General features: G+C 37.1%; 1 long non-coding RNA gene across 1 annotated transcript; it reads left to right on the forward strand.

Annotated features, from left to right (window-relative positions):
- Positions 1–704: 704 nt before the first annotated feature.
- Positions 705–2,234, forward strand: LOC141646066 (uncharacterized). The gene is made up of 3 exons (XR_012545315.1): positions 705–876; positions 1,039–1,106; positions 1,879–2,234. It is a non-coding gene; the product is annotated as an uncharacterized LOC141646066 (long non-coding RNA).
- Positions 2,235–24,608: the final 22,374 nt, after the last annotated feature.

Raw genomic sequence — 24,608 nt, forward strand, 5'->3', positions numbered from 1 at the left:
TGTTGATTTAATCCTATTAAATTCATCTAATTCAACATACATACAATAATTTCGAACAAAATCAAAATGTATAATCAATTTAATGCTACAAAAGTTGAAAAAAATCGCAGAAATAGATAAAGATGAGAAACAAATGTACCTCAACGATTTTGGAGAGAATTCTGGTGAGATTATTCAATCTAGTGAACGAATACATCTAGAATGTTGAAATGCAGTTGAAATCGTCTTTGAATTTTAAGTTCTTGCGGATTTTCGGCGAGATTTTAGAGAGGATTTTGTGATAGTTTTTGTTTGAGATGTTTGATTGATTTTGGTAAAATTATTAGAGAGAGAAACTGACGATTGATTTTTTGAGTTTTAGGTGGTTTTGTTTGTCAATTTTCCTCGCGATATTGTTTTGTATATGGTGTGATACTTTATTCGTTACTCAATCCTCAAATATTTAGGAGTTCTCACCGGATCCCGACTCTATATATATATATATATATATATATATATATATATATATATATATATAGAGTTAGGATCATGAAATCTAAACTTTCTTAGGGTGAGAAATTCGTCTAACAATCTGCAGGCCAATTAGATTAGTAAGATCTGGCGGCCATAATTAAGCGTTGAGTTTAAGGGTAATTTCGTACTTTCCTCCCTTTGTATAAAAAGTCATCCACAGCTTATTTCTATCAATTTTGCTGTCAAAATTTCACTCTTTTTTTTCCCTCTTCAATTTCTCTGACGAGAGAACAATTTCCAGAACTCGAGTCTTTCGCTTTCTCCTATGGTCAACTATACATGCTTAATCTTCTAGACTCAGCATCTCTAGTGATATTGTGATGTTTACGGAGCTAGGATCGTTGATTAGAGAAGAAAATTTAGGTCTGCCATTTCTTTTATTTCAATTTTGTCAATTTTTGTGATTAGGTTTTTTAATTGTGCATTTGAGCTTGTATTTATTTCAATGAATTGTTCATACTTCCCATGCTTTTCATAATCTGTGCGTTAATTTGATTCTAATCAAGATATTTATGCTAATTTCAGGATAAAATCGTCGTAATCCGTGATGCACGCCGCGCCGAAGCTTCAACGACAATGCAACTATTGTGATGGTACGATCTTTCTACATTATTGTGGTTTGATCTATCTTGTTGTTTAATTTTGATTTTTGATATCGTTTCTTTATCTTGTAATTCTAATTTTAAATCGGCAAATCTTCTTTCAATTCATTTATATGGTGAATTCTTTCACGATTCTCTTTTAATTTATTCTTTCAATTCGTTTACTGACCTAACTTCATTATGTTTTAGAGTTGGTGAACTTCGTGTGCGAGTTTTTTTAATCATATTCGCTGTGTTATATAATGGATAATAGTGTTGCTCCAATGATACAAGTGTGTTATTGTAATGGTATAAAAGTGTTACTTTAATGGTATAGATGTGTGACAATAATAGTATAGGGGTGTTACTATAAAAGTATAATTGTCTAATTGTATTTTCCTTACTTTTGCCTAATATCAGGTTAGTGAGTTAGTAACCTTACTCCTTTGGATATACTTCAACTGTCAGTTGTTTAAGTCTGTTACAGTAATGGTGTTTTTCGAAAGGTACTACTATGTTTTTTTAATATCGTAATTGTGTTACTGTAATAAAATAACTGTGTTAATTTAATGTTATAACTGTGTTACTCTAATGGTATAAGTATGTTATGGTAATAGTGATCGTGTGACATTAATGGTGTTAGGGTGTTACTCTATAGCTAGAACTATGTTACGATAATGGGGCAATCGAAGGTTCAGGGTCATTCCTCGAGGTTTTCAATTGTCTCATTCACTTAGACGCTGAACATTTGTGGCCTGTTTTTCTACACTACAAATGGTTGCAGGTTGCTTATGCACATACCTGAAAACCTGAAATCATGCTAGAAGAAATAAGAACATGCACATTAGAGTTCAGGCGATGGTCCTCGAAAAAGTGAAGCATTGTACCTACTTGCTCCAGCTGGTGCTAATGGCATATGTGTATTTTAAGTTAGCTTTATTATTCAGTTATTTGTAATATACACACTGGTATAGTGAATATTTCAGTATATATGGTGTTCAGGATGGTGATAAATGATACATTGTAATTGTCAATTTTGAAGTAAAAAGGTTAAAAATAACATTCGTGAGTTGTTATAACTACTTCTAGTAGCTAAGCAAACACTAAACGCAATTGTACCATCATATAATCTTTTTCATGTATATTTTGATTGTGTTTTGAGTTTCAGTCCCTAAAAGGCTATTAGCTTAATGGTAGAGCGATGTGCCGGTTTGCACAAAGGTGTGGGTTCGAGTCCCATATAGCCTATGTAACACAACTTATTCATATGATACTTTGTGGAGTAACATTATCGATTTTACAATATCGCCGCATCCATGTTAACCCAATTATATCCCGGCTGCAGTTAAGTCCACCGACCTGACAAAGGTTGTCTTCTCACGGGATTGTGCACTGTAAGAGCGTCATTATACCTGCGGTAGTCAGCCACCAATTTTGGAAGTCCGATAAGGACTCTTGTAGGTGAAGTCGGGGACTCCTCAAATATTCTCGTGTTGCGAATTGTTTAGGCAGCCAAAGCTCTCGCAAGCAAATCCCACTCATTGTTCCCATCAAGTTGTTGTAGCATCCAACCTAATTGTTCTTTGATTTCACCTGCTAGAACAGAGGCAATGACCCCCTCCGTTCTCCAACCCACTGAAACTTCACACTACCTAATCCCTGGACATTCAAATACATTCCAAAAAAGCATGCCATCAATCCTCTACCTCCCACATCCTGATCCGTTGAATTGTATGTGTCGTCTAAAGAGATTATTTTGCACAACAGTCGAAGTAGGATTACAAGATTGTGTTTTTTGTAACCTCAAAGTTAAGATTTATGTAATATTTTAAATCAGGTACAACTATACATTACACAAAAAGCTAACTTGTCATTGTAACACTAGTTTGTCATTAATGTACCACTAGTTTGTCCTTGGTGTAACACTAGTATTCAATAACCAACATGGGACTCGAACCCACATCTTGTGCATTGCACAATGCTCTACCATTTGAGCTAATTGGTTTTAAAACATAAAATAGACATACACATGGGCTTGTTCAAATACATAACAATGACAACAACATTGTATCTCTAATTATGTGTTATAATGATAGTACTCTTATCATATGGATTGTAGAGGGATAAAGATTAATGTGTTACAATAACCACAAATATACGTTACATTAATAGCTAATTAGTGTTACAAAACTACTCATATAGTCATATGGGTTATAACAACAAAAATCAGGTGACACGACTAACAGTTGTTATATATAGAATCTAGAGAATAAATATATATGTATTACAATAACAACTAAGATGTGTTACAATAACAACTAAGACATGTTACAACAAGAATAATACTCATATGGATTATGGTAACAAGTATAAATATGTTACAATTACAAATATATGTTATAAGAACACTTAATTCGTGGTATAGCAACAAATAATGTGTGTTGCGATAACAAAAAAAAATTGTTACAATAACAGCTCATATGTGTGATATTAACAATTCAGACGGAATATAAACATAGACAATTAGACACTCTCTTCAATCTCCTAAATCTGCAACTTCGTCACTTCATTTCCGAGCAAGTCTACCGTCCTTTTTAGAAGTGATTTTAACTAAAAAAATACAGAACTTTTGCTTGATTTTATGACTGCTCCGAAGTAATTGATTCAATCTCCATACATTCACAACCAACACTCTTATAAAACAAATAATTAATGATCTTATTCAATTTTTACTTTTATTCAAGAACATTATATTTCTAATGACTCTAATAAGCAATTTTGAGTAAACCTCATGAACGCTTAATACAACTCCAATTTCATGCCTAATTTGACAACAATTTCAATTAAAACATGAATTAAGCGATTGAAATAATCTAAACCTAACACTAGACAGCAAGATCGATTAAAAGCGACAAAAACCACATGAAAATCATATCAAAACATTTAATTAACACTTAAAAAACAAATCAAAAACGAATACAAATATATTTACCAGACCATGTAGTACATTTCCACGAACTGCAAAATAATGTATGAATTATTAGCATCTTGATTGATTTGAATCTTGGTGAATTTCACAATTTTGTTGTAAGAATCGATTTTACGAATCAAATTTTATGTTTGCACGCAATTTTTGATTATAAATTTTTAATTAGGTGAGAGAAAGAATATGGAAGGGATGTGAAGCGTGTTTCTCAATTTGAGTATGTGAATCCATGATGCAGCACGTGTGTGTTAATTTCATCTAATCTGGAGCATTGGTTTGATAAGATCTAACGGTGGGTAAAGGTAGGACGGACTCATTTAAAACCCTGGACTCACCGGATCCTTTGTATATATATATATATATATATATATATATATATATATATATATGATAATAAATAAATCTTTCATAATAAAATTAGAAACAAGATGTAATACATATAAAAGGATATTAGACCCTTAATACATACTACATATGATATTAATACTAACATAGGCATGCAACTATAACACTTATATTTTCAAATTATAATACTTATATTATACTTATTATACCCAACAAATGTATTTATTATCCCTACCTAACTATGACTTTTGCTACTATACTACTACTGACATTTTTTGTTCTCTTCCTCATTTCAAACATTATTGCAACACCATTTTTCTAAGTCTCTCGTTGTTCTTTGAGAGACAAACAAACAAAATGCTTCATTCCAAATGCTCAATTAAATAACAACCTTCATAATATCATAAAAAAAAATATTTTACTACCATGGCTAACGATTTCGAAAACTTTCAGACGATTGACATGGTGGTCGTTATCTGACGTTTCTCGGCCGATGTTGCGGGCCTAGGTGGCCCTAAGAGGCCGTCGGCAGGGGTAGATGGTTCAGTAATAATATTAGTATTGGGGCGTTTGTCGCGGATGGAGTCGGTTGATTCGGTTGACTCTGAGGACACTTGTTCGTCTCTTCTTTTCAAGCGAGACGGTCCCGCTATATTTTCGGGAAAAAATTGGCGGGTTTTGTGACACTTTTGGGTTTGTCTCTCTACTTGACTATTGAGGTTGGTCCGGATCGGTTTTTGATAAGTGTTGATTAAGTGGGGCAACAACCGATGGTTCACGCGGTTGTGGTTGTGGTTGTGGTTGCGGTTGCGGTTGCGGGCAAACAACAGGGATATTTATAGGTAAGTCATTAGTAGGTTTGGTGATGAAATATATGTTAGAATTTGAGATATAACTTAAAATAGTGGTGATCCCATGACATTGGTGATCCATGTTAAAAATATTATTTAGTAATATAATTGTTTTGAAAAAAATTTCTAAGAGCTAAATTATTACGAGTATTTTGAAAATGATATCTTGCGAATTCGGAGTAAGCTCGTGCTGATAACGTGTTAAAGATTACGATTGAGAGTGAAAGATTGAGAGTGAAAGTTGTATGATTTCTCATTCATCGAGTACGATATTTATGCAACGTAATACGGTGTGTATACATTAAATGCACCAAAGGCATTTGCCATATTTACTATAGTAAATGTAGACTTCTAGGAGGACGGTGGAGTAAATCCCGGAAGTGAGATTTTCACCTTGACTTTGTGTTTACAACAGTAATCAATAATGATATCTAAATTGCGCACACAAAGATAATGAGGTCAGAATACAATATTGAGGTTGGGGAAATCGTAGTTGATAATTATGCTCTATGTACATGTCTGTCCATTAATCCATATAAATAATTCATGAGCACGAAAGGATTTTACTAAATATGCTCTATTGATAAATTATGATACTATAGAATTTAGGATTATACTCTTTCTGTCTCGGACATTGGTTTACCTATTCTGTCTGGGGTACCTTAGTCAATTGTTTACCTTTTTATTTTAGGAATGTTTTTGATAAACAATTTAATACTCCGCACTTAATTTGGTCTAATTGTTATCTAATAATAGACTCTTTGATATAACAATCCACAACAATAGAAAATTCGGTATAAGAATTTTAAAAAAAAAAGTGAGGAACTACTGAGGTAGTAATACTTGAACGATGGAAAGTATAGTGTACTTTTGATATTTGAATTCATAAGATCTAACATTAGTCAAAACTCAAAAAGCAATATAAGATTTTCTATTTATGAGATAATGTCAAAATTAGTCCAAGTATAATAGTAACCTCTTAGCTCTCAAATACTAAGCCTCTCGTAGTCTTTTCGAGTAAGCTGATTGTTTAGCCTCATGGTATTGTCGTACTATTCTGATTTCATTCCCTGAGAAAAAAAAAACTAATTTTACAAAAAAAAATATAATAATAGACATATATACGGTATATATAATAACATAATAATCAAACTCATACTAATAAGTAACAAATATAATTAAGGTGGAATAATATGAAGAAAGTAGAATGATGAAGCAAGTATGTCGGAAATACGAACAATTGTGGTGCAAAATAGCAATAGCAAATATACTACCATTATAGGCCCTTAGTCTTTTCGAGTATGTTGATTGTTTAGCCTCATGCTATTGTCATATTATTCTGATTTTATCCCCTGAGGAAAAAAAAACTAATTTCACAAAACAAAATATAATCATAAACACATCTACGGTATATATAATAACATATTAATCAAACTCATACTTGAAAAAAATATGATTAAGGTGAAGGTGAAACAATATGAAGTAAGTAGAATGATGATGCAAGTGCGTCAGAAATACGAATAATTGTGGTGCAAATGAGCGAATATATACTACCATTATAGACTTGTAGTCGTTTCGAGTATATGCGTTTATTTTAAATATTGTTGTAGGACTAAGTTGCTTATATAATTAGGTGTTCGAGCCATGTTCATCTTCTTTTAATCACTTTAATTATATCTATTGCTTGTAAATTCTATCTACTCTAACCGTTTGATCACACTTCAATTTTTTCTATTCATTCAAAAAAAAATTGGCTATGATAAAACGTTGTGGATACAATTGTTTGATCTTCTTTTTATATAATAATTAATTTAAATTTACTTAAGATTAAGATAATTTGTAAAAAAATAGATTCTTTAATATAGCTTGAGAATCCAATTTTAATTGGAGTGGGAGAGTTCTTGTAGTAAACTATTATTTTAATGTATATTTTTTTATACACAATTTATATACTTTTTATACACATAATTTATTCAGCAAAACTGTAACCAATGAAATCGCTCCAAAAGTTCCTCTTTTATATTGATATTGATATTGATATTGATTGATTGATTGATAGATGATTATTATTATTATTATTTATATTTATTATTTTATTAATATATTCATTATTATTAATATTTCTTATTCTTATTATTATTATTATTATTGTTTTTTTATATTAAATTTATTATTTTATTAATATATTCATTATTACTAATATTTATTATTATTATTATTACTACTATATTTAATATTTAATATTATTATATTATTAAGTTATTATTATTATTATTATTATTATTATTATTATTATTATTATTATTATTATTATTATTATTATTAGAGAATAATCTTATTATAATATATTATTATTATTGGTAGTATTGTTATTATAATATTTATTATTATTATTATTATTATTATTATTATTATTATTATTATTATTTTTGCAAGAATGGTATTTCTCATTATATTCAAAAAGATAAGAATACATGAGTTTCTTACAAAGTCTATCCACTATGAAACAAAAAGAGCCTTTTCATGTATATATTATTATTATTATTACTACTATTAGTATTACTATTACTATTACTATTATTACGATTAATATTACTACTACTATTATTATTATTATTACTATTATTATTATTACTATAACTATTATTACTATTATTGTTGTTGTTGTTGTTGTTGTTGTTGTTGTTGTTGTTGTTGTTGTTGTTGTTGTTTCAGTTCAATTCAGCTCCATTAAGTCCAGTTCAGTTCAGCTCAGCTCCATTAAGTTCAGTTCAATTCAATTCAGTTCAGTTCAGACAATTTCAGTCCAAAAGAATAGGGCCTTAAACACATATGAATTTATTTAATTTGACTGTCTCATATTTAGTTCAATTTTGCAGATGATCAGTTGAATTTATGTCCACAACATTTTTTTTACTAATTTAATAAAGGTAAGTTTTATCTAAATTATATTCTTTTCATCCTAATTTTTGTTAGTGTTTTTTTCTTAAAAAGATTATAAGTTATTATAACTAATTTCCGAACTTATAGTATGTACAACTAATTCATAACTCTTATGACTATATTGTCAAAAAAAAAAACTATATTGTGTTGTACAATACAGGACTAAGTAAGAAATCTAAAGTCTTATTCTTATGTTATTCGTTGTCAAAAAAAAAATTATCTTACCTTATTTGTGGGTGATATACTGATATTATAGGTAAGAGCGATTGAATATATTTCAGTTTTCCATTCAGATTACCCGTACATGGATTGTGCCTTACAATGGGGTTTTCACCAACATATTTTGCACTTTAATATTGTCATGAGAGGATGAGACTCATGACTATTTTTTGGTTATACAACGTCGTTATTTGTATTCGAGAATTACTGTTACTTAAATTTTATTGTAAAACGAGTTTTCATAATAACTACTTTTACTCATGAGGTTGTGTTTAGATCGATTTTACATTATATTAGTATAAAACCGTCTTACACAACACGAACAATCTTATAATCTTATATGTAATATATAATATTCATTATTCGATTTCTTATTCACGACCTGAATAAGTCAGGTTAAAGTATTGTTCTTTTAACAAAAAGAACACCAGTTTGATAATTGGATATCATTATAACACGATGTTATTAAAGGTTCATAGCTGATCAGTTAATATAAATTCTTGCCAAACAATTCACTACTACGTGTTCTAGTTTTGTTGAGCAATTAAACAGGGTAATTGCTAAATCCTACACATGTTTTTAATATATCCCACACACTTTACCTCATTTTTCCATTACTACCCTTGCTATTAAAGAAAATAAAATAAAAAATAAAGGGATATTCTCTCGTTTACCCCTTAACTTTTTCATTTTCCAAGATGTACCCTCTTTTCTTGCAAAAAAAACTTTGACCGTCAATAACTCTTGGCTACAAGTTCCGAATACTATATTTTTTTTTTCAAATTGATCGTCTTGAAGAGATCTTCAGTTTCAAAAAGAATTCACCGACATCTCAACTCGTACTCGGCTCGTACTCGGGAATTATGGTCGGTCAAAGTTTATTTGTTAAAAAAGGTTTGACCAACCATAACTACTGACTACGAGTTCAAAAAACGGTGAATTTTTTTTTTTCAAATTCAAGGCCTTGACGGGATAAATGGTTTGGAAAAAAAATTACCGTTTTCTGAACTCGTAACAGAGAATTATTGTCGGTCAAAGTTTTTTTTGTGAAAAACGAGGGGTACACCTTAGAAAACGAAAAAGTTCGTGGGTACACAAGAGAATATCCCAAAAATAAAAAAGGAAACCCAAACATCCCACCACCGACACCCCCTGCCCCTTCCAGTCCTCACCTTCCCCGACCACCCCTGCCCCGACCACACCGTGCACGCCGTCTCCTCAAACCCGCCGTCGACCGAATCACCCAACCCCGTTCCCCTTCCTCCGTTGTCGTCGACCCAACCACCATCCTCCTTCTCCGTCGCCGTCGACCTGACCCCTATACCCTTTCTCCGTCGTCGGTTGGCTTGTGGGGCAGTTGGTGGGGCAGTTACATGGGACGGCTGGTGGGGAAATTACATGGCATCTTCTATCTCTCTCTTTTAGGGTTTGTCGTTTGGGGTAAGAAATGAGAGGGGTAAAGATGATAAAGTAAACCAAGTGGTGTTAGTCCAGTGGTAGCCGGGTTAAACCTTGAAGCTTGCAGAAATGCAGGAGTTGAGCGGTCCCGGGTTCGACTACCAGTTGGGGCGATGATCACTTGGCCACTGCAGCCCCCGAAGAGGGTGGCTTACATGGTCCATGTGGTGGTGCGGGAATGCATGGGCCCAGGGGATTCAACCCCCTCGTCATCAAAAAATAAAAAAAGATGATAAAGTATGAATAATTGTGTAGGATTGAGTAATTTCCTGTGTTGGAAATAGCAAGTCCTTAAACAATCAATTTTTTTATTTGTTTCATTATATATTAATTGTGTCTCAAGTTCGATTGCCCCTCCCTTGTATTGTAATCGATTAAGTGTGCATTTCATTAGAACACAAAAAATTATATATATTAATTGTGAGTAGCCCTTGAATAAAACTTGAAAGAGCGAACACTATATTTTTTAAGCAATCACGGAGAGTCCAACTTGACGCTTTCGAGAGAGTCCTCTTTTATAAAATTGTAAAAATTAATAGATTAATATGGAGTGAGTCTTAACTTAATTAGGAAACGATATTGGTACTAAAAACATGCATAATAATTATCCTATTTGTAAAGTGAAAGAGCCATATTATTAATTCCTATGCAAATCAAAATACGGCACTGCAATTCAATTTTGATTTATCCTTAGGGCTTCTAATCGTAAGCTGAAGATACATAGAAACTTAGACACTTTATTATCATAATGAACGATGGTAAGACAAGAGACTTATGATTAAATTTGTTCTTTTTTTGTGAGATCAAATAATTTAGGCCTCAACCATTACTCCCATAAGAAACTTATTACTCCGTATTAGTAGAAGTTAAAAATTATTGCTTAGTTTATACTGCAACTGAAGAGAGTTTGGTTTAAAAAAAAGAAACTAAACAAAAAGGGTTCTTATGGAGTATCGAGCTCCTGCCTTCCTAATACTCCGTAGAAATTAGCTTTAATCGCTGGACCCAAGAAGTGTCAATGTCTTATGCTGCACACAAATCATATATATACTTTGCTTATACTTTTTTTCTAAAAAAAGAAATTCAGAATCCGAGGGTGCGCACATGCGGTGTTGTGCGCACCCCAGGTCCGCCCCTGAGTACTATGTACTCCGTATTAATTTGAAAGCCTAGGGATAGGAAACGTTTTCACGTGCGAAATTTGAAGAGAGTAAAAGTATAACAAATGTATTTCACCTTAACATGTCATACGGGTACAATCACTTCTATTAGAAGTTGAATTAGATTTGTGAGCTCTATTTTTTTTTGGAGGGAAGGAATTTGTGAGCTCTATTAGATAACTTAGTTTTTATTAAGTGCTTAAGATTTAAAATATTAGAAAATGTAAAAATTTCAATGAATATGAAAGAGTGAATAAATTTAAGAAAAAGTTAAAAACAATAATTTTTATAAGAATTTTAAATAATACTCTAACATTTTTCCGTTTTTATGATAAAATATTACAAAAAGGCCCGTGCATCGCACGGGCATTAAATCTAGTATATATATATCTATATATCTACATCTATCTATCTATCTATATATAAGTATAATAGAGAAACCATTATCTACATAATTGTACACTAGTGTAGATTCCGCGCAAATGCGCGGTAAATATAGGCCTTTTAATTTTTAGTGTATTAGTTATAGATTTTAGATTTATATCTCGCGAATTTTTATAAAAAATAACTAATATTAAAATTAATCTAAAGAATTGAATAGTCCATGAATTGTGTTTTTTATGAAAATATTTTTAACTACATCAAATTTAAAAAAAAAAATCGAAGTTAATAATAGGAGATACAGTTTTTATGTATAGATTATTTTAAATGGAAAATTAGTTTAATAAATGAAAATCTAATTTGTTTCCATATATAAGTTTGCACCTCATTAATATTTATCAGATCACTCCATTGTATTTTGATATGAAACAAAAAAATTGAAAAGGAAAACTAATAAAAAAAATTATTTAAGTTTGTAGATACCTCATTTCTGCACCTCTCGCAAACCACCCGGTGATGATTGGGCCGCATGTTTGATACGCGGAACGATTTGTGACAGTTCGTAAGTTTATCGTCAAGTGATTGCTCAAACACTGATGTCTACCTCTTAGTTGTCATCTACGTGCCGATACGGTCGTTTTGTGAAGAATTAGAGTACATTTGGAGTCCGGGCCTAAAACCGTCCTCATTTTCTGATAACCGTTAAATCCCGAGTCAGAATGTTCTGGAATGTTCCGGATATTTCTATTCCATATTTTATAAATATTTCACAATCTTTAATCTTTGGTAAACAATTTCCCGTAATATTCATACAAATATTAAAGAAAACCAAATTATCCCTTTATTCCATAAACTTAAACACGGAAATCTTTCTTCTGCAGGAGGAAACCACTTGGGAATAGACGCAGCAGGTGCTGCGCCTCTTCCAAGAGACGCAGTGGCTGCTGTGCCTCTTCCCAGGTCCTTTTCTGCGTACTTTTCGTATCTTTTTCATATCTTTCCGAGATTCACTTCCAAAGTCTCTCCGAAACCCTAATTCTTTCACGTGATTAGTATAAATAGGAGCCTTCGCTCCTCATATTTCTCACGCGAGTGTCCACCCTTCTCTTCTCCCTTTGCATTCTAGACCTTTATTCTTACTTTTTGGCGTCTACGTGCTTGAACATTCGACCACGTAAGCTCGGATCCTTCTGAGTACCGGCCTCGTTTGCATGACCGACCAATTTGACCAACTCCACATCAATCAACTTAATTAATCTAATCGTTTCCCTCTTACGAGGGCACTTTCGTCTACATTCGAGTCGAGCATCACTAATCGTAAACTTAGTTCATCTCGTTTCGTCAAACATGTAAGTCTGAGGGTGTAAATCTCTCTTTTATTTATTGTTCTTTACTTTTTGTATCACTATTGTAAGGTTTATGTCGAAAATACTTCTTAAAACCGATTTCTAAAACCTCGTTTAAAACCTCTTTTTACGGATTTCGGAAGACCAACCGTCGAGAAAGGACGCGGCAAGAATCGCTGCGCCTCTTGAAAAAGAGCGCGGCGCTGCTTTGCGCCTCTTCGTGAGGGTCGCCAGATTCGCTTCCTTTCTTCTTCCTTCGTCCTCTGTAAATTCATTCGTCTTTTATTTGTTTTCCATTGTTCTTGTTAATTCTTTGTTACAACCATAATAATTTCACATGTATATTAATCATCATCATTAATATGTCTAATTCATCATAAAATCCGACTTGAATCCCTTATAATCTCATATTTGCGGGTTTTTGTCATTAAATTCAACCCGAGTTTTAGAGGTTCGATTCATTCATATTGAGTCTCTGGAATTCGTCATTGATATATTTTTCATCTGTTATTCATCGTCGCCATCGTTCATTCATCGTTAATAGTTTGTTTAACCTAATTAGTTTGTTTAATTTGTTAATAATCCATAATTAATCTCGTAAATAATTCGTTTGCATCCGTCTCATCCATGTTTTGTTGCTTTCATGACCCTTAATCACATGTAAATAATCTGTTAATCACTTTCATCCGAGTCGAATATCGTAATCAATCCTTAAATTCATCAATTAATATTAACGATTTGCAGTTCCGGCTTCACAGCCAGAACTCACCCTTGGAACAGACGCAGCTACTGCTGCGCCTCTTCCAAAGGGCGCAGTCCTGCTGCGCCTGTTCCAGGTTGAGTTCTGTCTCTGAACTTCCGTTGTTGCTTGACCTAGTTTAATTAGCTTACGTATAATTGACTATTATCCGTATTATCACCTGCTGATTTGTTCGTTAATCCTTCTTTTATTTCTTTTTCTCAAATTATCCGTTTTAAAGGTATTTTCGACATAAATCAATGAACCTATTGTAATTATTGTAATTTTCTTTATTGTAATTTTATTTATTATATTTCTTACATCATTTGTATGCCTTCATATGTAATTGAACACTAATTCCTACTTCGACCCTAAATTGTATGTTAAATTACGTGTTAACCGACTTAGTTAATTTTCACATGCTAGGATTAAAACTTGGATGTTGCATTGCATGCATATAATCGACGATATATCAAGTATTGACGATGTCCCTAATCATTAGTAGAGGCCGCTATCGAGGCGGGCGGGATTAGGTGTTCGATCAAAAGAGCTTCCTAATACGTACCCTCACCCCTTACTCCAGATCTCTGTGAACATCCGTGTTCATTGGCATCCACGAGAGTCATTCTAGACATAGAATGCTAAGGGTAACGATTGCTTGGTGTTCATGTCTCTACTTTGTGTCTTGACATGGCACGAGGTATTCGAACGGTTCCAATTTCCCATAAAAATTGGTGGCGACTCCAACAAATGCAAACGCTTGTTCTCTCTCCCAAGCGCCCCCGTGGGCCCCGTTGTCCACAGTTTGGCGACTCCGCTGGGGATAATACACTTACGTGTAGCCAAGGGTGAAACTTGAACAAGGTTAGGGAATAGTTTGTACAAGACAATTGTCGGGTTTCATAACTCGGTCTTCCTAGATTGTTTTGTTCGGCCTTCCTAGGCCCAACCCAACCCATTCGACCAATCGTCCCGTCTAAACGGTCTTAATTCTTATTTGGGCCTAAGGATGGATAGCGATTGATGTCATCCATACCATGATGCTTACTCTTGTTTGTATCAAGGGCCTTCACTACTTGAGGAAATGGACTAGGAATCGGCCTTACTCTTGTTTGGTATGAGCCTCTCCACAGACTTCGGGTTTGATGGTTCGGTATGGCAACCCACCCTTTAAACAAAACCCTTTTAAATGCACTCAGCATCCCGTTATAATGCTTGTATAAATGTTTGTACCTTACATGATCACCATTGCTAAACGAAACCATGACGACTTGTGTAAAAAAATCAAAATCCCTTTTAAAATTAAAAATTTCGAAAAAAAGGCCTTTGATTAGCGCAAAACCCAGTCAAAACTCCGTCCGTTTGTCGTGTCAAAATTCGGGCCCAAACCCATTTCAAAACCTCACTTCGAGTCCACTCCTACAACTACACTATAGTTGACTAGGATACACATTTTCAAATCTTTATCTTTTCTTCAAAGCTCACTCAACACAAGTGGCACACACCCACTTCACGAGTCCAAACTTTTCTTCTCTTAGCAAGTGTGTTAGAGTGGTCGATCGTGATTTGATTCATCGTCGATCTCTTATCCAGTTTTCAAGATGCCTGAAAGCGACGTGAACTTCAACCAACTTCAAGATGGTAATGATCGAATCCTAGCTGCGTTAGCTCAAATCCAAGTTACCCAAGACCAAGTGTATGACCGCCTTGACACCATCGAGGGCTGGATCTACGCCGTAGAGGGGAGGTTGCCTCCTCAAGAAAGTGAAATAGTAGGTGACTTCGCGGATGAATCCAAGGACGAAAATCCTCCCATGGGAATGACTGTAGCCGAGAAAAGGCTCCAATACTTAGAGGAGCAATTGATGTACCTTAAAGGGGATGACATTTATAGGGAGAATAATCGCAAGTATGAGGCCGTCAACTCCAAATTGCCAACCAACTTCAATATGATGGATATCCCTAAATTCAAGGGGCACGAAAACCCTATGAACCACATCCGTGCTTTCAAGGATTACATGTCTATCAAAGGCATCAAACCCGAGATGTTCTTAAGGATCTTTCCTTCATCTCTTGACACCATCCCAAAGCAATGGTTCTACTCTTTAGAACACAAGAAGATCGCTACTTGGGAAGATGCCGCGATCGAGTTTGCTAAGCAATATGCGGATAATGCCGAGATCCAAGTTAACATGCGCACTTTAGAGGTTCTTACCCAAAATGACAAAAAAGGATTCACCGACTTCCTAAGTAGGTGGAGGAAGCCTAGTACCCAACTAGTTGAACGCCCGGACGAGGCTACCCTTGTGGAAAAGTTCGTGGATAATCTCAAACCCATCTATGCTAATCATTTGAGATACCAAAACATCAAAACTTTCAAGGACTTAACCATACTAGGGACGAGGATTGAAGATGACATCCGTAAAGGGCTCTTGTCCAAAACGGTAGGTCGAGGATACCAAGGCTCAACAAGTCGTTCATACGGCTCCACTAGCAAGACCGATGAAGTTAATCTTCTCGAGCCATCCAAGAAAAGTACCCCACCAAGGAAATTCACAAATCTTTGGGATACTTACTCCAACGCTCTAAAAAGGTTAATGAAACAAGGCAAGCTCCAACCCATAGGACCTACTCCCGAACCCGAACCCGAAAAGAAATCCAAGTTCTGGGACGAGAACTCGTACTGTGAATACCATAAGGGGCAAGGGGCATGACACAGAAAAATGCTACAAATTGAAAAACGTGCTTCAAGACATGATTGAAGATGGTCGACTACCAATACCGCCGGGAGGTAAACCCAACAACACTCAGAACCCTCTTGGGATTCTAGTGATCACAAGTGAAGAATCTACCTTAGATTGTTCACACCTCATTTCTCCAATTGAAGATGAGATCCATGCGATCGAGAGTGATGGATTCTACTCTACTATCTCTCCTACCATTTCCGACTTCATCACATGGGCAAGGAGTGTGGATAGACAAGTTTGGGAATTAGAAAATGTGGTGACAACTTTACGTGATCCTAATGCAACACCCAAGGACCATATACCACTAATCTTCTCTCAAAACACTACTATGCAAGAAATAGTCGCCGTGGTTAATAAACTAGTTGACCAAATCACGCAATTAGAGGATGAAATCATGAGAATGAGGGAACTAGCTGCGATCAACGGAGTATGGGCCGATGACGACGAGGACGAATATCTCATTGAAAACTCCCTAGTCAAAGAAATAGTCCAAAATGGAGAAGACCAAGATGTGGACCACCTAACTCGTTCGAGGCGTCCATATCAAAACACTACTCAAAATGGTCCAACCAATGTTGTCACACCAAATGATAACGAAGATGACTCCACTGATCATTTGCTCAAGCAATTACAGAAGACAAAGGCTGATCTTTCAGTCTGGCAATTAGTAGCAAGCTCATTCCCACATCGCCAAGCTTTACTGCAAGCCTTGGCCAAACTAAATGTAGCGCATAACTCCACACCCGAAGATGTAATCAACTTGGTCTTCCAAGAATCACCGAAGCTAAGTCATCCTATTACTTTCTCAGATGAAGATTTGTCACCTTTTGGCGCTAGTCACAACTTGGCTCTTTACATTACTGTCATTTGTCTAAAGAAGAATGTGCCAATGACCTTGGTAGATGATGGATCCGCATTCAACGTCATACCCCTCAAAACGGCATACAAATTAGGCATGAAGGAGTCGGATTGGACCCCTACCAATCAAGGTGTTCGCGCATATGATGGTACACGACGAAAGGTAGTAGGACTTGTTAACCTAACCATAGCCACAGGGCCAATTGAACGAAAGGTTAACATCGAAGCTTCCTTCAACATACTTCTAGGAAGACCTTGGATTCACGCCTCCAAAGCGGTGACATCCACCCTTCATCAAAAGATCAAGATCCCACTAAATGGCAAAGTGGTGACGATCACTTCGTCACCCATCAAGGCAATAATCGAAAAGAAGTCGAACAATCAAGTCCTTGCAGATCCAGTATATGAACTTGGGGGCTTCCAAAGCATAAATGTCATAGAAAGCGAGTTGGCACCCTTATACTATGATCCCTACTCCAACTTAGTGGTCAACCACATACTCAAATCCCAGGGATACTTCCCTGGAATGCCTTTGAACCCTATCCGAAGAAACACCTTCGCACCATACAAGGAAGGCAACTCAAAAAGGATACCACTTGGACTAGGGTACAAACCCACTAAAGAGGAAGTTCTCGAGATGCTTGCTCAAGTTCAAAACCGTAAGTACGTAGGAGTCCAAATGCGACCCTAACTCCCTACCCTAAATGGGTACTTCGTTAAGGAAGGAAGTCTAGAACTCTTTCACGGATTTCCCGAGCCTTGGCATTATCTCGAGAGGAAGCTAGCCGGAATCGAGATTTTTCACGATTGCTACTTCATCCCTCCAGAAACGGTTCCTACCGTCAAAACCCGTCAAGCACCTTGCTTAGACGAACAAGCCGTTAGTCTATTGTTTGGAGAGGATCGATTTGTTAGAGCCGCGCAGGATGAGATCATTACCATGATACTTCAAGACGATCGCTTCAACCCCACCGCGTTAATCACAGAAACAAACGCGAGTCAGCAGAAAGGATGGAGAAAATCAATCAAGTGGACCAACAATCAAGGAAGACTCTTCAAGCTCACCACTGGAGAAGGAGAGATGTTCAAAGGAGAACCAGAAGATGATGAGTTCGAGTCAGAGTCAGAGTCGGAGTCTAGAGAAGTCACTAAGGAGTCTCCTCCTGTCGTCATCCCCATTCCCTTTGTTTCTCCTACCTTAGCCTTGAGTAGTAACAGTAGTTCGGGAAATGTCCCAACCACTGTCCCTTTGTCGCCACTGACCACAGATCAGATGGCTTCCTTGTTTCAACTTTTCTCAAACTTTAATATGAACAAATCGGGTTCTGCTTACTCTTTGTGTTATCTTGAGTGCAATTCTGTTTACGATGATACAGAGGATGACCAAGACCCAGACTCAATTGAAATACCCCCTACGTAGCCAAAGAAATACTACAGGAAGGGGAAGGGGGACCAGTAATAGAGAACACCGAACCCATCAATGTAGGAACCGAACTAGAACCCCAAGAACTTAGGATAGGGACTACCTTGAGCTCTACCGAAAGGGCCGACTTCATAGATCTCCTACACGAGTTCAAAGATGTTTTCGCGTGGTCCTACAAAGACATGCCAGGGATCGACAGGGATATCGCCGAACATAGAATCCCGATTAAGCCAGGTTTCAAACCTGTAAAACAGAAGCTTCGTCGAATGAGAACGGAATGGGCTCTCAAGATTAAGGAAGAAGTCGATAAGCAATTCAAGGCCGGGTTCATCAAAGTTTCCGAGTATTCTGACTGGGTAGCCAACATAGTACCTGTACCCAAAAAGGATGGGAGAATCCGTGTTTGTGTTATTTTAGGGACTTAAACAAAGCAAGTCCTAAAGATGACTTCCCTCTACCACACATCGACATATTGGTGGACAATACTGTAGACCACGCATTATTATCCTTCATGGATGGGTACGCGGGTTATAACCAAATCAAGATGGCCATAGAAGACATGCATAAGACCGCCTTTGTCACTCAATGGGGAACCTATTGCTACACGGTCATGCCGTTTGGATTAATCAACGCCGGAGCTACATATCAACGCACCGCAACTACACTCTTACATGACATGATGCACAAAGAAGTTGAGGTATACGTAGACGACATGATTGTCAAGTCCAAGGATAGAGAGGGGCATATTGCGAACCTTCGCAAATTTTTCGCAAGGCTACGAAAATACAACATGAGGCTCAACCCTCAGAAATGCGCATTCGGAGTAACATCTGGTAAACTCCTGGGATACGTCGTTAGCCAACGAGGTATAGAAATAGACCCTTCCAAGATCAAGGCTCTGATCGAAATGCCACAACCTCAAACAGAAAAAGAAGTCAGAGGATTCCTAGGGAAAGTGCAATATATAAGTCGATTCATATCGAAACTCACCATGATTTGCGAGCCTATCTTCAAGAAGCTCAAGAAAACGGACCACACCATGTGGGATGACGATTGTCAAAAGGCATTTGACCGAATCAAGGAGATATTGGCTAAACCACCAGTGCTCATGCCACCTCAACGAGATCAACCTCTTGGTTTATATCTCACAGTAACCGAAACAGCCATGGGTGCCATGGTAGCTCAAACCGTAGGAAACGAAGAAAGGGCTATCTACTACCTTAGTAAGAAGTTCCTGGAGTACGAGTGTAAATACTCACAACTCGAAAAGACATGCCTCGCTCTTGTGTGGGCAACGAAGAAGCTACGCCATTACATGCTTAGCTACTCCGTCAAAATATACTCCAAAATGGATCCAGTCAAATACCTCTTCGAGAAACCCGTCCTCAACGGACGCCTAGCAAGGTGGACCTTGATGCTCTCAGAGTTCGACCTCAAATACGTGCCCCTGAAAGTTTTAAAAGGGCGCGCCATTGCCGAATTCTTCGCAGAAAATCCTATCAATGATGCACAAACGATAGATACTTGGTAATTTCCAGACGAGGATATACTCCAAACTGATGTAGACTCCAGGGACCTTTACTTTGATGGAGCATCAAACTTAAGAGGATTTGGAATAGGAGTGTTTCTCATTTCTCCTGAAGGCGAGCATACACCAATCTCTGTCAAGCTCGACTTCGAGGTGACAAATAACGCTGCAGAATACGAAGCTTGTCTCATTGGGCTACAAGCGGCAGTGAGCTTAGGCATTAAAAACCTCCGCGTACATGGGGATTCATCACTGATCATCAATCAAGTTACGGGATCGTGGAAAATCCGAAGCGAAAGCTTATCGCCTTATCAAGCTAGAATAGACCAAGTGGCCCAATTCTTTGATCATGTAACCTATCTACACCTACCTCGGGAAGAAAATCAATTTGCGGATGCTCTTGCAAAACTCGCATCCTTGATTAATATGCCAGATGACATGGTGGAAATGCCTTTATGCATCGAACGACGGTCAGAGCCGGCTTATGTCCATCAAATCATCGACGAAGAGGAAATCGCACAGGAACCCTGGTTCCAAGCAATCCTAAACTTTAAGCTCAACGACACCTATCCACCAGATATGGACAAAAGGGGACACGTGCTATACGCCTACTAGATTCCCAATATGTTCTCATGCAAGGAGAGTTATACAAAAGAACACCTCTTGGTGTAATCCTACGTTGCCTTGATCATTCACAGGCACGGAAAGTGATGGAAGAAGTCCACGATGGAGAATGCGGTCCTCACATGAGTGGGCCCATGATGGCAAAGAAGATCACACGTTTGGGGTACTATTGGACCACAATGGAATCTGATTGCATCAAATACATAAGACATTGCCACAATTGCCAAATCTACGGGAATGTACAACATGTCCCTCCTTTATTGCTCTATACGATGACATCTCCTTGGCCATTTTCTGCCTGGGGAATCGACATAATCGGGAAGATAACCCCAGCCGGAACAAGAGGTCACTGTTTCATCCTAGTAGCAACCGACTATTTCACCAAATGGGTAGAAGCGGCTTCCTACACTAGTCTCACGGCCAAAAACGTGACAAAGTTCATACAAAACAACATCATCTGTCGATACGGTTGCCCACATGAGATCATTAGTGATAATGGATCACATTTCCAAGCTGAGACTGAGCAATTGCTAGCCAAGTACAAAATTAGGCATCACCACTCTTCGCCCTATAGACCACAGACTAATGGCGCGGTAGAGACAGCAAACAAGAACGTTGTCACAATTCTCAAGAAAATGATTGACAACTATCGAGATTGGCCAAGCAAGATACCTTTTGCTTTGTGGGGATATCGCACATTTGTTAGGACGCCCACTGGGGCTACTCCTTTCTATTTGACCTACGGCATGGAAGCTGTACAACCAGTCGAGCTAGAGATACCATCCTTGCGTATCTTACTCGAAAGCCAAATCCCCGAAGCCGATTGGAAGAGGGATAGATATGAAGAACTCATCCTCCTGGATGAACGTAGGCTACGCGCCTTGCATAATGTCCAAACATACCAAGCACGTATCAAACGAGCCTTTAACAAAAGGGTTAGGCCAAGAAACATCAAGGAAGGAGACTTAGTACTCAAGTCGGTTAGAGCTCTTTTACTTGTCGACCCACGGGGAAAATTCAAACCTAATTGGGCCGGGCCATTTCTAGTCAAATCCATACTTCCAGGGGGTGCGGTTATAATCACAGACATAGATGGGAATGAGTTTTCCAACCCGACAAACCTTGACCAACTAAAACGGTATTATGCCTAGAATAGGAACAAAAACGCGCCTCGCGTAACCTCACGTGTCGCTTTTGTGGCACTAAATAAACGGCTCCTGGCCAAGCTGAAATAAGCTAATGTCACTCTGCTCTTGCATTTTGACAAATTTGTCATCCTCATATCATCGAATAAACTAAACTGCACTTTCAGAGTAAGCAAAAAGCTCATGCTTATTTTCTAAAGTTCATTACAAGCTCTTGCTTAGAACAATTATTCTTTTACATTTACTCGAACTACGCGCAAGGGTTTGATTTCATTTTCTTAATGAATACGTAGGCAATCCTTCACAGGATACAACCCATTATTTTAAAATGTAAATAGAAGGACATTTGCATTGCATTTGGAATTCGACAAGAATAATAAATAGAAAGTCACAACGGTTTCATAACCATTTAACCTTTTTTTATTTCATTCACTTTCTAATAGTAATAATACGCTACATAATAAAGATAAAAAATAGGCCAGGATTCTAAAAACCCCACCTTTTTATTACAACAATAATAATAATGATAAATAATAATAAAGACTTGGGCTATTCCTCCATTTTCCCTTTGCCCTTGTCATTCTTGTCATACTTCTTGTCACGACCTCGAGCCGGACGCTCTTGCGCCACCTCGGACCTAATCACCAACGGTCTTTCTCGAGGCCTAGACTTCCCATTCTTGTCAATCACTTTATCCACGACAGGAGAGGTCTTCGATTTCTTCGAAGGATGAAAAACTCGAAACCCGGCTTCATACTCTCCCTCGGTCAGATGCTTCTCTTTCTCCTTTTCCACCTCGCGCACCTTGTAGTCAACGGGCTCGCGCTTCCTCAATCTCTCGCGCTCTTCCGGAGTAGTAGCTTTCCTCCATCGCAGATAAGAATCCGACACCCATAAGGCATTAGCAGAAGAGTTCAAGAACCACACGTTTCTTTGAGCCCATTTAATGGCCCACTCCCTTCGGCCCTCAGTAGTAAGCGCCACGGCAGTCTGCGAGACGGTATCAAGCTTCGGGATCGGCTGTTTTAGTCCAACCTGTCTCATCAGCCTTTCCGGGAAGATGCACACCATGAATTCCAAGCCAGGAATGCGCACAGATCGAGTAGGATCCAAAGAAGACACTCCAGTGACAGATTTGAGGTGCCACCATGGTACAATCCACCTAATCAAGGGGCCATCATCACTCTTCAGTTTGTTCTCCCAATAATTGCAGACTCGAGTGAAGTCCACCATGTACAACCTGGTCCTCATCGCAATCGAACGAGCATGATAAGAAGGAACATGAACTGGGGGATCGATCAATCGAAGACGCTCCATAAGCCAAACCTATCAAAAGCAGGTATTAGGCAACAAAAAAAAGACAAAAAAAAAAGAGACGAAAAAAAAAGACGAAAAAAAAGAGGAAAAAAGAAGGGAGATGTTCTTTTACCTGCAGAATGACGGGACTTCCCAAGTACGGTAGGTCACGATTGGCTTTCCTATTATCCAAGCCCAACAGGATCTCTCCTAGACATAAACAAGCTGGGCTTCTGCGCAGCTCCATTTGCTCAACAAGGCCCAAAAGACGGGGATCACCTCTCAAGTCTTCATCAACATGCCCTTGGAAGACATACACATGCAACAAGCAAAATCCAAATGCCCTTCGCCTAGCAACATAAGAAACGGTGGGTTCGGCCCTGTTGATGAATCGGTCAATGAAGTCCAACATTCGCACTCCTTTCGAGGTCACTAAACGGTCCACCTCAAGTCTTGTTAATCCAAGCAAGTCTCTAAATTTGCTCTTATACCTTTGCGAAGTAGAGGGAATGGCAGGCAAGTGTTCAGGGTCCCATCCACCAATCGCAGCAATTTCTTCAGGAAATGTGCAAATGTCGCCTCCGGGAAAAGCAAAAACATGATAATTCGGGTCCCAGTAGTCAAGACAAGCATCTAAGAACGGTTTGACAACCTTGATAAGCTTCAAACTCAACAAAGATCCAAGGTTGTAAGCGCCCATGTCGTACTTCTCCATGTTGGAAAATTCGTTGGTCCATTCTTTTAGACGAATCTCCAAAGTATTCATGATGAATGATTATATTAAGAATTTTTATGTAATAAGACGAGGAAGAGACGGAAGAATTGTATGAATAAAAGCTCTATCGACGTCTCTATTTATACTAAATTATGTTTCCTAAAATCCGCTGAACGTAAACACTGGGAACAGCGCGAAGACTTTCGCGCCTCTTCAAAGGGACGACTCATCTTTGCGCCTCTTCCTCGGCTAGGTTTCTGGGATTTTCCGCGTTGGATCTTTCCTAAATTCCTTGACGAATAATTTCCTATTCCTACGGGTTATTATTTTGGTAAAAACGTGGAAGTTACCATATTTCGTGTTTCCTAATTCCGCGGGCACGCATTTCGAGACGATATCAACATTTTCGTCATTTCACCACACTTGTATATTTTCATTTTAGGAAATAATTTTCATTTTAATTCATCCTTTTTAGGAAATAATTTTCATTATAATTTAATTCATTTCAAAATTCATATATTCATTTCATTTATATATTTCTTTCATTTCTTTTTTCATTTCATTTCTAACTTATAGTTTTCTATTTTTTTTCTTTTTTTAGGGGTAACCCTCCCTACCGTCCGGTCATTTCCGGCAAAATTTTTGCATTTTTGCATCATTTTTGCAGTCATTCGTTTTGCGCTAATCCAGGCCATGTGTATATACAAATGTATGTTCTACGTGATTTCTATGTAATTTCGGCAGCATGAC

Source organism: Silene latifolia, chromosome 3 (assembly GCF_048544455.1).
Source record: "Silene latifolia isolate original U9 population chromosome 3, ASM4854445v1, whole genome shotgun sequence".
Classification (NCBI taxonomy): Eukaryota; Viridiplantae; Streptophyta; class Magnoliopsida; order Caryophyllales; family Caryophyllaceae; genus Silene; species Silene latifolia.